Source organism: Schistocerca piceifrons, chromosome 4 (genome assembly GCF_021461385.2).
Source record: "Schistocerca piceifrons isolate TAMUIC-IGC-003096 chromosome 4, iqSchPice1.1, whole genome shotgun sequence".
Taxonomy (NCBI): domain Eukaryota; kingdom Metazoa; phylum Arthropoda; class Insecta; order Orthoptera; family Acrididae; genus Schistocerca; species Schistocerca piceifrons.
The window spans coordinates 557,163,918-557,168,083 of NC_060141.1; the positions used below are offsets into that span (position 1 = coordinate 557,163,918).

The 4,166-nt window shown below is 39.3% G+C and overlaps 1 non-coding gene across 1 annotated transcript; it reads right to left on the reverse strand.

Annotated features, from left to right (window-relative positions):
- Positions 1 to 3,235: 3,235 nt before the first annotated feature.
- Trnap-cgg lies at positions 3,236 to 3,310 on the reverse strand. The gene has a single exon. It is a non-coding gene; the product is annotated as a tRNA-Pro (tRNA).
- Positions 3,311 to 4,166: the final 856 nt, after the last annotated feature.

A 4,166-nucleotide genomic window follows, 5' to 3' on the forward strand; every position in this document is an offset into this window, starting at 1 on the left:
TGGTTTTATTTTCTGCCTTTGCTTGCTTGTATTTGCACTAAGATATATCACACAGTTCATGTACAGGCTTAACCTCAGTTGACAACTGGTGGAAAAAAATTGCCTTTTGCATTGCCTTCAGATCTCCTGTGTTTCTCTTATTTGTTTGTCATAATGTATTGCAAATTGTGGACCTCTTTACTAGGGAGACATTGTGGCCCATCAAGCGGCTTTCCATCTTTGAGTTTTACACCTCTGCATTCACGTTTCAGTTTCAGAAGCCTTCCACAATCCTCTTTTGAATGTGCTGCACACATTCAAACTTTTCTATGTTGTACTAATTTCCATAAGCTTTACTTTCTACAAATGACCTGAAAGCACTAGAATCATCATCACCAAGATATTTCACATATTTAACTTAATATTCCATTTCACTTTGTCGAAATATTAATTTCATTCCTGCGAGCTCCATCCCTCTACTCTTACGCAGGCTGTTCCGTGTTCCATTTTCCACTGTTCCTCTACTTACTTATCTGGTGTCTTCTTTGAGCACAAGTAGCGCATATTTGTTCATCACCTGCATATCCAAAATTTTTCCAGTTTCAACACTTATGTCAGATTAAACACCATATAGAGAGGTGTGGTCCCTTTTCATTCAGTGCTACAATATGAAACACACAGATCAGTAGAAGGCAAAGGGTTATTTATTTCTGTCTGAAAGTCTGTTTTGAATAAAACTGACTGCCTTGTTCGCTGCAGTTGACAAAAAGCTATTGCATTCTGATTTCAAGGCATCCACAAGATGATTGTTTAGTATTGTGTATCTAGCAGATGAAGGTGGCATATTCATTATTGTACAAAACAAACTGCTACCTTCCCTTCCAACACCAACGCATCTCACTCCATAGCAGAATCTAATGTTCACTTCATACACCAAATTCTTAGTGATCGACCTTTTGAACTGTATGTTAGATTGAAGTTTGTCACAAAATAGGTGCATATTACAAACAATACCCTCCCTGTCATTGCTGTCATATAACCTTAAAGATTAATTGCTACAGTTACCACATGAACACAAATGGTTAATTATGGCACACATAATTTCTAAATAGATTATCCTAAAACCATTATTCAGTTCATTTTTAATATATCGAAACTCTAAATCAGTTCCACGCTTCTTCTATGAACTGCTTGTCTTGCTAGGTTCACGATTATCTTCCGCTGAATTACGTTCACTCTCTTGGTGAAACTATTTATTTAAACACAAATAACGATTTTCAGTCACTTTCTTGAAAACCTTACTGCTATATCTTGGCATTTTAAACGGTAATTCAATCGCAAATTTTACAGACACTAATGCTTCTTCCAGTAACAACAAAACAATAAAGGTTTGTATTTCAACACCACAGACAATAACAGCAGGCAAAGATAGACAGCAGCAGGCAAAGATAACGAACACACTGAAAATTGGCTCACTGCCCTCTATACTCTGCAGATGATTCTCTGACCACGGGAAATCATAAAACATTGCAAACAATGACAGAGTTGTGTAGAAAAGGGGGCATGGCTCTATGCATTGGTTGAAGCAGTGTGAACTAAACTCTGAAAGCTAGAGATGTAATTTCTAAAATGCTACAGAACTAAAAGGTGACAAAAATTTTCAACATTTTTGACCAATTTTACGTACATTCCCCATTAAGACTCTTTTACACGAACGTCTTTCTTGTCTCAATCGGCTACTAGTGGCAAATAAGTCTACTGCAGCGCCCCTGGCGTTTACTTCCTGTACTAAATTTCGCTTGTCACAAGTTTTCGATTTCGTTTACGTGGCAGAACCAAAAGTGCGTGTTTCATCAGCCCTGCCTGCTGTGGAGTTTGGTACCTGAAAGGTGAATGTGAGGTTCTCAACGACCATCCTTTTCACGAAAAAATTGAAAGGTCAAGAACGATAAGAGTTTGCTAATGATAATAAAATTTATATCGGAGGATCTTGACAACAGACATATGGTAAATTCTCCACACTTCTAAGAGGTAAAAGAATAGGAAAAATGTGGTCCAAACATATAAGAATGTCTAAATTTATTTACTCGAGAAAATGTATAGTTACAAACACATAACAACCTTAAGAAGACACAAAATGGCGGATTTTATACCAGTTTGTTTCTTTTCTTTCTAAGTGTCAGAAAACATCGAAAATTATTTTCTTATTTAACTGGATCCAACTTTTTTTACTAGTGAAAAAGTTTCTATTAAAATATCTATCCGTTTATGTTCTTATTTATGCATAGTGTAGTCTTTTTCTTTGTCTCGACAGTATATGTAGTAAATGACTTTTTGCTTTCAGGTATTTCGTCTTTTATGGAAGAGAATTAAAATGAAAAATTAATGCGTTCGAGCAACCTTTCCATAGTGTGATGAGAAAGCGAACAACAAACGAAAGATTAAGAAGACAAAGTACATTATTATGACAGGAGTGATTTCAGGAATAATATGTTAATGTCTTATATTAGCGGACGAAGCCACATTCCCCTGTTACTGCGCATGTGCGGTGTGCAGCATATTCAAAATCTTAGAACTACACTCCTGAGAAGGTCGACTGATCACTAACATCACTGAGCCACTCGCTACGTGATAGACGGCTGATTTACACATAAGCACGTAACATGCACTTACCAGAAACGCAGAAAGTCGCTCGCGTAAAACTGGCCTTAATCCGCCCTTTTGCGCTCGTCTCACCCTGTAACGCATCAACTTTTCTGCTTGTAAGTTATTTGGCAATTTGTCTATTTTCGTGCTTGTTACTGGACCGTCAGTAATGTCCTACTGTGTCCCAAGGCGACAGAAATCGTACGACTGTGGTACCAGTTTCTCACACCAGTTGCGATTTAATAATTCTCCAGTACTCGATCTTTTGTTGCTGTGTAAAGCATATTTATTCTTATTTTATGCATACATATATTTACTTTTCCGTATTAATTGATTCTTCCATCTTTTGTCGGTAAAACAATGTTGTACCATATTTAAAGGGCTAAAAGCACACAAATTCCTTTTTGTTTCACTCATATTTACATACTGCTAATTCGCTGTCGGCCTCTAGAGCTATTATCAGTTAAAACCGACCAGGTCCACAAAGACGCTACCAATGTGCAAGAAACCTAACCCTGAACATTTAAATAAAGACGAAACTCCAGAATGAGATTTTCACTCTGCAGCGGAGTGTGCGCTGATATGAAACTTCCTGGCAGATTAAAACTGTGTGCCCGACCGAGACTCGAACTCGGGACCTTTGCCTTCCGCGGGCAAGTGCTCTACCAACTGAGCTACCGAAGCACGACTCACGCCCGGTACTCACAGCTTTACTTCTGCCAGTACCTCGTCTCCTACCTTCCAAACTTTACAGAAGCTCTCCTGCGAACCTTGCAGAACTAGCACACCTGAAAGAAAGGATATTGCGGAGACATGGCTTAGCCACAGCCTGGAGGATGTTTCCAGAACGAGATTTTCACTCTGCAGCGGAGTGTGCGCTGATATGAAACTTCCTGGCAGAGTTCGAGTCTCGGTCGGGCACACAGTTTTAATCTGCCAGTAAGTTTCATATCAGCGCACACTCCGCTGCAGAGTGAAAATCTCATTCTGGAAACATCCCCCAGGCTGTGGCTAAGCCATGTCTCCGCAATATCCTTTCTTTCAGGAGTGCTAGTTCTGCAAGGTTCGCAGGAGAGCTTCTGTAAAGTTTGGAAGGTAGGAGACTAGGTACTGGCAGAAGTAAAGCTGTGAGTACCGGGCGTGAGTCGTGCTTCGGTAGCTCAGTTGGTAGAGCACTTGCCCGCGGAAGGCAAAGGTCCCGAGTTCAAGTCTCGGTCGGGCACACAGTTTTAATCTGCCAGGAAGTTTCAAAGACGAAACTAATTGGCGTTCGTAACTATTACTCAAAAACCACTACTACAATCAAACTGTGCTTTGCCAATAAAAATTGAAACACTGAAATTCCGCAGCAACACTATGAGACACACACTGTTCACTGACCCATTAAAGATCAGAATTACAAAGAAAATGCTTCGAAGTTGCGCAATGAAAACGTCAGAAGAGAAACGAAACAATCAACAAAATATGAAAATAATCTCACCTGAAAAATTACAGCATAATTAGCAGCAGCAACACACCATGAAGAAATCACACAAGCTAAA